This window comes from Alosa alosa, chromosome 10 (genome assembly GCF_017589495.1).
Source record: "Alosa alosa isolate M-15738 ecotype Scorff River chromosome 10, AALO_Geno_1.1, whole genome shotgun sequence".
Taxonomy (NCBI): domain Eukaryota; kingdom Metazoa; phylum Chordata; class Actinopteri; order Clupeiformes; family Clupeidae; genus Alosa; species Alosa alosa.
The window spans coordinates 18,530,130-18,542,537 of NC_063198.1; the positions used below are offsets into that span (position 1 = coordinate 18,530,130).

Below are 12,408 nucleotides of genomic sequence, written 5' to 3' on the forward strand. Positions count from 1 at the left end.
ATCTGGAAAACCTGTATTTATCTAACACTGTTGTATCTCTATCGTCTACATAACTGCATAGATACTGTACTCAACCTGCACTTTAGTATTTAATGCTTCTTTTGCACTTCTGGTTGGATGTCAACTGCATTTCATTGGCTTTGTACCTGTACTCTGCTAAATGACAATAAAGTTGAATCTAATGTCTCAAATATAAATATGCATTTAGTAATTTGGCTGTTGTGTGTGAGGCACTAAAATGACTCAAAGAACATACAAGTATGTGCACTATGGCATTCCTGAAAACAGCACCCCTATTTACTGGATAATTTGTGGTCTATATTAAGGCCAAGATAGGTCTACTCCATCACGGTCCACCTCATTCCCAGAGTAATGATCAGAGTTATGGACCAATTATTAAAGGTGGTTGTAGCAATATCTCAAACCAGTCTTCATTATTGGTTGAACAAAGCCTGGGCCTGGGGTATATCTTTTATGCAATGTTGAATATTTGGCTGATGCTATCATTTCCTAGGTGGTTAGTTGATTATAGATCAAAAATGGGGCAGATAATATAGCAGTGTACTCCAGAATTTCATAGAAAATAAGTAACTTTGTCAATATCTAATTCAGATGGCTCCCCAAGGGTCTGTTAGCCAGTTCGAACATGACTTCTTACAGATGTGAAATAAAGGGTATTAACACTACAGGACATTATGACAAACATAAGGACATTTAATTATTTTTACCATGAAGCAGAACCATGCAAGATGTTTACCTTAGCCTAATATAACAGATTCAAAGGCAATTTTGTGGTAAACCGTTATAACCTTTACAACCTACCTTTACAAGTAGCTTTACATTTGCAACATGAAAAGAATAACACTTTAAGAGGTCAAATAAGACTACAACCTATATTTTGATTCAGACACTGCCGGGACGCCAGTGCAGATCCTTCAAGGCTGGTTTTCCGCTAGGAGATGGTAGAGGGAACAGGGAAAGCTGTGATTTTCGCCACAACAGATCATTTAGCCATCATGATTTCATAACGGTTTTAAATGTTGCATAGGGGGCCTTTAAGGTAAACACAAGGTCAGCCCTGAACTCACAGGGGTTATTGACCTCAGCTCCTCTCCTATTTATCCATGTGAATGTGAAGGTGATCCAGCTTTTCAGCAATTACCTTTACAAGTAGCTTTACATTTGCAACATGAAAAGAAAAACACTTTAAGAGGTCAAATAAGACAACAACCTATATTTTTTGACTGAAATATTTTTAGATCACCACAATTTAAATATTTGGAACAGTTTAGACTTGTAGTTGTGATTGAGGTTGTTGCTTACGTCCATCTCTAGGTTAAACAAACTTGATTTGTTTGGACAATGGTCATATCTTATTTATGTTTCGATCAAAAGGGATTTAAATACAATAACAAAGGGATTTCTGGATGAGTGTGTCTCACTTTCTTATTAGCAAGAAGGCATACTTTCCACTCCTATGTCCTAATCTAAGACATAGTGATTGAATACCAATTGAGTTCTATAAATGTCTACGCTAATATCATCTAGACACTAACATCTCATTTGCAAAGTAATTGAAATTTTGGCATTCACATTTCCAGACTGATAGATGAGTCGGCAGAGCGCTGATATTTATTTATTTATTTCATCTGGGTGGGAACGCAGTTCAAATCACATCTTGTGACCTTTCCCCATTTTGCTGAGCCAGGTTATCAATACACAATTATGCCATCTTAGTATCACATGATTAATATTAATTAAAGTACCCCTTATCCCTATGGGAAACCAATTGCCAATACACATTTGTAAATTGACAAATATATCAAATATTACTGCAAGATGAATTATCAGTGAAATCCATGAAAATAACTTTCATGTAGACATACATGAGATATTCTGTTCAATATATAATATCTTGTTAGACTTCCTCCAGCTCTTTCTATAGATATTCTTGGAATAGACAAGAGGATGATGGAACACTTGAATGACTGCCAAGATTCAGTGAGACAGTCTGCCATACAAATAATCTGCCAAGCTACATTACATTGAGTGTGGGGTCTGAGGTCCTCCATCACCTGTGGAGTATTGCATGGAAACTAAATTAATATGAAATATCTTGTAGCATACTGTACCTAGTTTGCCGAACTGAAACAACATAATAACTGACAGCTGAAGACACAAAGCTAACAAAGTACAGTTGCCTTTTTGGGGAGTGCATGATCAGTAGAAGGATTAAAGAATCTCCATTTTTGATAATAACTTTTAATGTTGTGTGTGGGGACATATTATTCACATTTTCCTCTTATTTACTGAAAAAAGATTAAACATACCTGTGTTGATTTATCTTCGTCATATCGTCATCATTTGGCATTTGTATATCAGTAGGCCTACAGTATACAGTATATATCTATATTATATGTATTAGGCATAGATAGACATTTTATATCATATTCTCCTCATAGGCATATACTGTATATCTTACCAAATACTGGAAACTCTAAGAAGTAACTTATTGTTTGCACCAGTAGAGAAATGTGTGATAGAAATGGTCTATAATCACATCTTGGTTACCCTGCCTTTTACTTTAAAATGTCTCAGAGAAGAGAGAATTTGAATAGCCCTCAGTACAGATGATAACCAAAAGAGAATGAAACATTTTTTTATTTAGATGGCACTATTCTTGCAGCGGGTCATATATTATTCCATTCCATTTGTTGGCGAGGATGGCAAAAGCTACACAAGCTGTCATCAAAAGCCTCCACTACAGCACCACTAATATTAATTTGATGAATCATCCAAACCCTAACACAGCCAGCTCTTTCTTGTTAGATTGCCACAGCAACTTTCATTTCTAACAAAGGCCAGGCAGGGAAACAGAATTATATGTTATTTGGCCATTGCAGTATATCAGGTCTTGCATGTATTATTAAAGTGTTATTAAGAGTGTTTCCTATGTCTATGTAATAGCCCATATTTTTTAAATGTTGCAACTCATTACAGCAGCACATCATTCCTGTCAACATGTAATGAATGCAACTGTTGAGAGATTGAGGGATTCCAACTACAGGTGGTTTTGTTTACATTTTCCCCCATTGATTTCCACACCAGGAGGACAATTGTAGCTCCAGCTGTCAGATCATCATCACAAATTGTACACAAAACTCATGTAACTATTGGTTAATATAGGAGTATTGTGGTAGGGACCATCGCCGTCCTCAAGGCAATGGAAAGAGACTTTGTTTGCAGTGCACCGTGTCTAAATGCCAGCAATGATGTGACCGATGTGACCAAACTGATTATGGAGGACGAAGAAAGAGACAGAGAGAGAGAGAGAAAGAGAGAGAAGCATTTGAGGGCTGCAGATCAAGGGGTTAGGAGGCAGCAAGCAAAGTAAGAAGGGGAGAGGAGTAGGGAGGACAGGGGAGAGGAAATGAGGGGGACAAAGTTCAGCTGGCCCTCAAAGAGATTATGGAGTAGACTGAAAGGCACAGGTTGAAAAGGCAACAACAAAGTAAACAGAGAATCGGGGGAGAAGAGGGGTTGAGGCTTCATGTTTCATATAAAGAGAAAAAAGGACCAGGTTCTTCAATGAGACCAAAAAGATCAGCCACCAGTTACATGTTGCATACATGAACTCAAAAGGTTGTTTTCTACCTCAAAAAAAATGTGGTATTTTGTGTACTCAAATGCTTACAAAAAAACATTTGTATTGTTCAACACTGAAGTGTAAAGAAAGGGCAGATACATTTGACAGTAGCAAAGCTACTCTGTGAGAAAGGGCTCTTCAAAGTTGCACCAAAAGAAATGTGATTCTCATCTCAAGGACCTGTTGAACTGCTACAGTACATGTTGTGACATCATTTAACGCAGTGGTTCTTAACTGGTGGGTCGGGACCCAAAAGTGGGTCGCGGAACCATTCTGGGTGGGTCGCGGAGCTTGTGGTTAAAAAAAAAGAAGAAATCGCCCATTAAATTAAATTGAGACGAAATGGTGCAGAATCCACAGTGTGCGATGTTCACAATTGCTGGAACATGAGTGAAAATGCCTCATAGTAAAGTACACCTGTCAAAGACAGACCTGTCAAGTACTTTAAGGTGACATCAGGAGTTGGAGACTTCACAAATGTAATGCCAAACAGAATGTTCCAAACAAATAGGCCTACAGGCACTTCGCCTTTCTTAGCATGTAGCTCACCAAATCTGTTGTCTTGAACGCCATAAAATATATATGGGTCGTGACTTCATGAACATGGGAAATTGTGGGTCCCAAAGCCAGACCAGTTAAGAACCACTGATTTAACATATTCTTTCTACATAGATAACTCGTTACACAGACACAGACTAATCACAAATACCTTGCCACATTTCAAACTGCCACTTACCTCGAAATCAGACCGCATCTTGCCACGACGATGTACCAAATTCAGTCACCCAGGCCAGCTCCAGTTGATCACAGCAGCAAGAGAGAGGCGCGAAAATGAAAAATCTTTGACGTTTTCATCAACGAGGTAGCGTCAGCGCATTCTGACCACGCCTTTTTAGGAGACAGGAACTGTGTACAACTCCATTCCATTGTAGAAGCCTGTGCTGCTTTATCTTTGTATAGACCCTTTTAGCAATAAAAACAAAAACAATGCTTGAACGTTCTATTTGGTTCCCAATCTACTTCCTCTGCATTAAGATAACATATGGAATGTTAAAAAGGAAGTCTTGTGGGGCCAACTATGATGCTGATAATGGAACTCTCTTGAAAGGGTCCATATTAAGGATCTTTGGTGATTCTCATCTCAAGGACCTGTTGAACTGCTACAGTACATGTTGTGACATCATCATTTAACATATTTTTTCTGCTTTCTTTCTGTCTTCTTTACATTCTTCTTCCTTTCCTCTCCTCTCTTTATGTCTTTCCTCAACCGACATCTCTTACGCAAAGGATGCATAAGAAATGTACACCACAGACGCAAAACCAAATGGTAATGACTGTCGCCATGTGGAGTCAGAAGCGATATCACTCAGAGTTGAATAAACATTCAAAGGCACCTTTATCATACGTTATTGAATGTTTTCATGTACCCTGAAGCAAGCAGAACCTTTATGGTCCTGAATATGCTCGCAATTCAAGTAAAATATGACCATATGATCAAGTATGGTATGACCTCACCTCACTTGAGAACTGTGGGAACTGATGTAGTAAAACAAGAAATGGTAAGAAACAGCAGGGTTCATGTCCATGTGCTATTATATATCCAGCACCTTCATGGTCAATGTAAATATTAGCTATCTAAAGAGAGGTGGTAATTTGATCATACCACAGACTGTCATTGCCATTTCATAAATCTCCAGTTTTCTCATAAAACACCACTTTGCTAACAGTCGCTGTGGGCCATACTCTCAGGAATGACGCTTGAATATCAAATCGCTGTGTGGGAGCCAATAATCTCAAATGAATTTGACAAAGGGACGACAGATGGAAAGTGGTGGTGATGGTGGAGTGGGTGGTGATGGGTAGCCAGATCTCTTTTACATTCGGAGCTGCACCTCATCTGTCAGTTCAACTGTAGGCTGTAATCATAAAATAGATTACGCTGTGATCTTCCTGCATTTGCAGTTTGGGCATCCCATTGGGGCTGATGTATATGCAGAGAGCAGAAGTACTGCTGAGTTTCTACCAGGACTAACTGGGCAAATATCTATATTTTAATGGTTCGCAACAAGGTGGCTGCTTGAAGGTTTGTAAATGCTTTCATCTTAGCACCAGAAAAACCAAGGCATACCCCAGAGGCCATATAGAAATTAAGCATTCAGTCACACAAATGCACAGTTGATGTGATGGTTTTAACCTTACTCAGACGAAAGATTTTTGACTCCAGACAACATCTGTGATTTGGTGGCACAATAAATATCCTGTCAGGAACTTGACAAAAATTCATTATACAGTTCCCAAGAAAAAAAGGAATGACTTCATAATCTCAGTTCATTCTTGTTAGTTAGTCATTCAGCCATTTTTATTTTTACACATTGAGTGTTAATTCTGTCACTTGTGTGATTATATGAGAGCTCCTTGCGTCATCTCTGAATAACTTGATAAGTAAGGGGTTAATCATCTGATTCTAAATTTACAGGATTATCAGTATGTGACATGCACTACTCACAAAGCTACTCAAGGGCCCCTGAGTCCAATTAAGTGAATCAAACAATATACTCAGTTCATAGGGTATTATCAACGTATGTGATGTCTTAAAAGATTGAACAAATATAAAAGAAAGGACATAGTGACTCAGGGTACATTCTGTTGTTGTGTGGGTAAACCTTTTTCTCTTATTCAGTTTATTTTTCTGTGTTTATCAGTGTGTAACCTTTGCCCTCGGAAAAGCAAGGAAGAGGACACTGAAACATGTGGTCAGATCTGTGTGATCAGACATTCTTTTGAAGATGGAGTTGAGGACACATTCCATAATCATTATGGTCTGGTAAGCAACCACCATAATGATTACCAGTACCTTCAGCGCAATATATAGAACAATAAAGCTATATCATAAACATTGATGGTACAGTTCTGTGTCTATATGATATTATATTGTATTATATTTTTATATTATATTTAGGACCCATGTGTGGTAGGAGCACTGTAGCCAGTTGTGCCACAGCCCCCCCTTTGTCAAATTCATATATATATATATATATATATATATATATAAAACATTTATTATATACAAAGTCTTTATTGTAGACACAGATTAGAAGACATCAACACACATTGTCCAGCAACTGTGACAAATGGAATTGTCCTTCCCTCCGTGGCTGTGTCCAATAGGAAATGATTGTAATCACAGGGAGGATATTACACAGAGAGGGTGATCAATTTTCTACGAGTTTTGCCTGGAAGTATGGGATCCTCTTCTTTTTCATCTCCTGTTAAATCCCAATGGCTTTGATGATCCTCAGTCAAAGCCCCTGGTGTCACAAAAGTGGCACACTGTTTACTGCACTCTGTGTGTGAAGATAGAAAAACACAATTGAGCTCTGTACTGTATATTATTTCTAGGAAAGAGTGCTGAAATCTTCCATTCTGACGAATATAAATATGCGTTCATAGACTTGTGGGGATATCTCTTTCAAATCCTCCATGATAAATTATTGATGTGGAGGAGGGAGGGAGGAAGGGATGTGACTTTTGAAAAACCCACAGAGGTGAGGCGGCGGATCAATAATGTTGCCTTTTGGACCGCAAACCCCCTCCACACCGCACCGCATCACACCACACCACACCGCAGCCCCAACACCGACCCACCGATGGATTCTGTGTCAGGTTTGTTTCCCCAGGGGCTGTTTCATACTGTCAGACAACACAAGGCATCTGTAGAATAATTATTCGGCTCCCCCGAAAATTCTACTGTATAACAAATGAGTTGCAAAAGGCACACAGCTTTATGTGTGTGAGGTTTTTTTTTTGCTAGCTGTGTTCTTTGACTTGAAAGGCTGCTCTGCCACGCATACACTGGGACATGAATGATAATGAGCTTCCTCCATGACAAAATGAATAGATACTGTCAAAATGTATTATCCACCCTCAAGGGGACAGAAAGGGGGTGTATAATTGCATAGTGTTTATACTTGGCATTGAAACAGTAGCTTTAGTAGTAGTGGTGGTAACATTTTTACAGAGAAAGTATGGTGAGGGGTTGTAGACACTATGCGATTTTGACGTGATTTTAGCTCTGAATCAGTCAAATCTGACACATTTTTTAATTCCGGCCAAATTCCTGTTCGACCTTTGCCGTAGTTTCAGCAGACTCACAATGTCAGCTTCACAATCAACGTTCTAGTTCCGGTCCGATCCAAGCGGATTTCTGGCATGTCAGAGTTTTTTGCTGTTTGTCTTTCGGTTTGAGTAGTTGATCAGAGTGTGAGCGCAATGCGCATTGTGAGTAACCATATCCTATGGCAAATGACTAAAAAATTAAAAACACACAGTGTCTGTCTAGCTTAAGATACATTGATAAATATATATAAAATAAATGCAATTAAAAGCTGTTTGGACAATTTAAAGTCCAAGAAAATATGTTAATGACTTGCAATTGACAGATGCAATTTTCCATTGAGTGAACCATTATTTTTCATGATTTTAGAGCCTCTATTCAAACACATGTATCATCATTACTGTGCCCTAACATAGAAAGAAATTTGAATTAATGGCTTCTTTAGAGACCATGTTATGATTAATCTAACTGTTGAGACTCTCTGAGAAATTGCTTAAATTTTCTTGGTTCTTTGTCATGTTGCTTCTAAGACAATGGGTACAACCTTTTATTACTGACATTATCACAATACTGTGAAACTGGCATTAGCTCAGGCCTGGGTTACTTACAATCACATGTCTGTCTTCTGGAAACATGTCAAAGTCAAAGTCAAAGTCTGCTTTATTGTCAATTTCTTCACATGTCAAGACATACATGTTTTCCTAATATTTCTCAAAAACAGGGAAAAGTTCTCGTTCAGCACTGGATTCACAGAACTGACCCTAGAAGTGACGTAGGAATGACATAAGCTTAGACTGAGTTTAGTTCCGTTAATTATCCTATTAATTACTGCTGTACTTGGAGACTTAGAGTTTAGCATCTACTGCTATGGTTCTGCTAAGTGAAGGTTAAAAAGCATCCCGTCTCTCGATCCACAGGGCCGTCGCTGTGCCTCCAGCTCGTGGTTAAATAATGGACTGGAATGAACGCTTTAATCTTTGGAGCATTCTCAAACACTCCATCACAAGGAAGACAGATTCCTAGCCTGCCACCTTGACAGGGAAGAGAGAGGGGGGGAGAAACTAATCTTTCATGAAATTGCACCCTAAACACAAGCTTGTTTCTGGGATAAATCACGGGAGAAAGAAATGAATAAAAAATGTGCCGCTGTGTTGAGCCCTCTGGCAGTCGGTCCGGGTCAAAGTGCTCATTTATTCCTCGGGAGAAGCTGGGGAGTTTGAGGATGGCGAGACTGGCAAGGGCGGGAAATGAGACGAGGTGGCGCTCCATGCTGAGGGACAATCATTAGGTCCCTATTAGTTACCATTCCACACCACAAAGCAGCCATTTCTCACACACCCGTAAACAGACAACCTAATGATTTCAGACAACAACAAGGAAAAGGTCATAGTCGAGGAAATATATAAAATAGGACATGGATGGGCATCGGGGGGCAACTATGTACTGAAGTATGACAGGATAAAATGCACCACAGAAGAGCACTTCAACATTTCGAGAGGCCATAAATCACCAATGACCAATCCCATAAGAGGTCATCAGAAAGGAAAGAGCATGTTTTTCCCAACTAGCACATTCATGGTGATTAATTAATATCTACACATTTCCAGCTACAACCACTTCTATCATAACTATCAAAACATTTACCGCACACTTTTCATCTTTGATTAGGTGTCATCTGTTTTCACAAAGCCTTGCAGGTTGACCTACACTAAGAAAGTCATGTATGATTATAGTTATCATGGTACATTTCTGATAACAGCTACTTTGAAGCATGGATGTTTTCTCCATGCCTTGTTCCTCATTAATATCATCATTTGCTACAAAGTCTTTCATGTGATTTAGAGAGACGCATCAAAAAGAGCATTCAATGTCAGAGTTGTTTTAGAGCACACATCAGGGCCCAACCCCACTCAGCTTAAAGGGAAAACAGAACCAGGCATAGTAAACCACACATGGCTGTACTGTATGCTTCTGTTGCTAAGAAACCATTTCTGAAAAAACAGATGTTCCCAATCTAAATTTAGCAATACACATCCTTGGAGGTTCATCTACTGAAACATCAGAGAAACATATGGCGAGCAAGCAGTGTAGTGTTTTAAGTGATTTCCCCCCTACCCCATTCAAGTGAAGTGGTTTCAGCCACTTTTGGAAAACAGCGTCACAATTCACACTGATGCATACTGAATCTAGTAGATTCACTGTAACAGATTTTTGCTCTCCTCTCCTCTCCACTAATATTTGAGGTGGTGGTGGTGGTGGTGGTAGTGGGTACTATTAAAACTGTAAACCATACCACAGAGCCTCAATGCCCCAAGGGACGAGGTACAGGAAGCACGGCTCATCATTACATGTAATGAATTCTTTTGTATCATGACTGTATCATGATTTGCTCAATTTATGCTACTTACCAATATACCCACATTCCAGCCACACTGGATTTCTAAGGAAGGAAACATGGATTTCAAATAGTTGCTGTATCCTTGGCTAAAATGAAACTCTTCGATCTTACTTTTTTCCTTGGCCTTGGCAGCTGCAGCAGTCCCAAATGTTTGGGGAGCCTTTGCCTTGCTCCATGACCTTGCCGGAGAGTGCAGGGGGGTAGAATTTTAATGGGGAATTAATTTTGATGTTCAGATGAGCCCAAGGAGAGACATATTCTCTGCCTGCATGATTTATGATAGCAAACCAATTGGATGGTCTCTTTTTTTGTTAAATTGCTACACAAAAAAAACACCATCTCTGTGGACAGCCCAGGCTCCAAAAACGGCAACAAAAACAACTTGGTCCAGCCTGTACCTTAAAAACATAACAAACTGTTCCAGCCAATCACAGACAAGATGCGTGTTTAGGAGAGTTTCAATTGCACGGGAGGGAGGGGGAGGGAGTAGTGAGCTTGCTCTCTGTTTTGTTTGAACATGCTGAGTGTGCTGAGCATATCTGTCAACACTCCCGTTTTTCCCGGGTTCTCCCGTATTTCAAGGTCATCTCCCGGCACCCTCCCGTTTTGTTATTTCTCCTGGAAAACTCCCGTAATTTGCATGGCCGTCAAACTAAAATCATTGGTCCATTCATTTTTTCCTGACATCGTCTGACATCTCCCAGGTTGCCAGATTGTGTATGAAATACACCCTACACATACACAATCACTTAGTTTCAATTTCAACCGTTTTGTCATTGGCTAAAACCTGGCAACCCAAAACCCAAATAAGGTAGCGGGTGCCGACTGCGCAGCCTGAGTCTCGCCATAAGCAAGCGGGCTAGTTTAATGGCCTACTTCAGAACTAGCTGTTGTGAAATTGTTGGGAATTTAATTGATTAACACATCACATAAACTTTTATTGAGTGTTGTTGATACACTGAACTTGTGCCCTCGGAACCAAATCTGACAGCAAGCCACGTCAGATAAATTAATATATATTCTTTCATATAAGAATACTATTGACAATAGCGATAATATTGTTAAAATAAATGGTGAGTTAATTTTTCGCGTGTAGAGAGGTGACCAAGAAGCTAGCAATTCTTGTCCAAAAAGTATTGCTACACCACGATACTCAATATGTTGTCCAACTGTGAGTAATTTTTCCCCGTTGCACCGGGAGTGTACCTATGCTCCCCGGGTCCTATGTTTCCCAGGTCCTATGTTCCCCGCTTTGTATGGGACCGGGGAACATACAGTAGGACCCTTTTTTTAAAACCCTAATCCTAACCCTAACCCTAACCCCGAGCGGGGTTCCCCCACCTCTCACCTGTAAGATAAACACATCAACAAAATGTATCAATTACAACATAGAGTATTTTACAACAGCTTTGAATACGCAACAGAACTGCACAACAGAACAACAATATGCAGCCTGGATGGCTAGTGAGGGGCAGCAAGTTTGTTTATCCCCTACAAAAGATTAGCTTTACCTCATTTCTGCTCAGCGATAAAAAGGTGGCTTTAAACACTATGTTCTATTCTCTACACCTGACTAACTTATGCATTTGTCATGTATACAGACCTTCCTGTCCTGTATCTGACCCTAGGCAGATCGGTCAGGCCCTTGAGTGGTGGATCTGCTCGAGGTTTCTTCCTATATGTATCTCCAATTCTAGGGAGTTTTTCCTCCCCTCTGTTACCCATGGGCCTTCTTTTCTTTTCTTTTCTTTTCTCTGATTGTCTAACACTCTGTAAAGCGCCATGAGACGTGTAATGTTTTGGCGCTCTATGAGTTGAAATTAATATTGAAATTTAATTGAAATAAAAAATATCAACAATGCCACCATCAGCCTCGAGTCGAGAGCCTTAAGTGCAGCTGTAATTATAAGAAGCAAAGGGCAACACTTTCATACAATTGAACGATTGATTAATCGCATCAAATGCCATTACTGACAGTGTAAACTGAACTTCTGACCTTACTGAATGGATTACAAAGCACTATTGCAAGGCAACTGTCAGCTACATATTACCTGTCAGTTCATATCCTCAATTAACATGCTTTTTCGAATCACATCAAATATTTCCAGAAGAGAATAGACTGTATTATGCCTTTATCTATGACTTTATACATGTCGTCGTTGATGGCCAAATTTCCAATGTGTCGGAATAATTTGAGATGAAATTATACATTTCCCTGGTTATATTTAATATTCTTTTAGAGGCATTTAT

General features: G+C 39.4%; 1 protein-coding gene across 1 annotated transcript in view; it reads right to left on the reverse strand.

Annotated features, from left to right (window-relative positions):
- LOC125302228 (potassium voltage-gated channel subfamily D member 3-like) overlaps nucleotides 1–4,416 on the reverse strand; it is a 109,601-nt gene extending 105,185 nt beyond the window's left edge. The window contains exon 1 of the mRNA XM_048255325.1: nucleotides 4,383–4,416. The gene's annotated coding sequence lies outside the window, so the exon portion shown is untranslated. The remainder of the gene's footprint in view (nucleotides 1–4,382) is intronic.
- Between the last annotated feature and the right edge of the window lie 7,992 nt (nucleotides 4,417–12,408).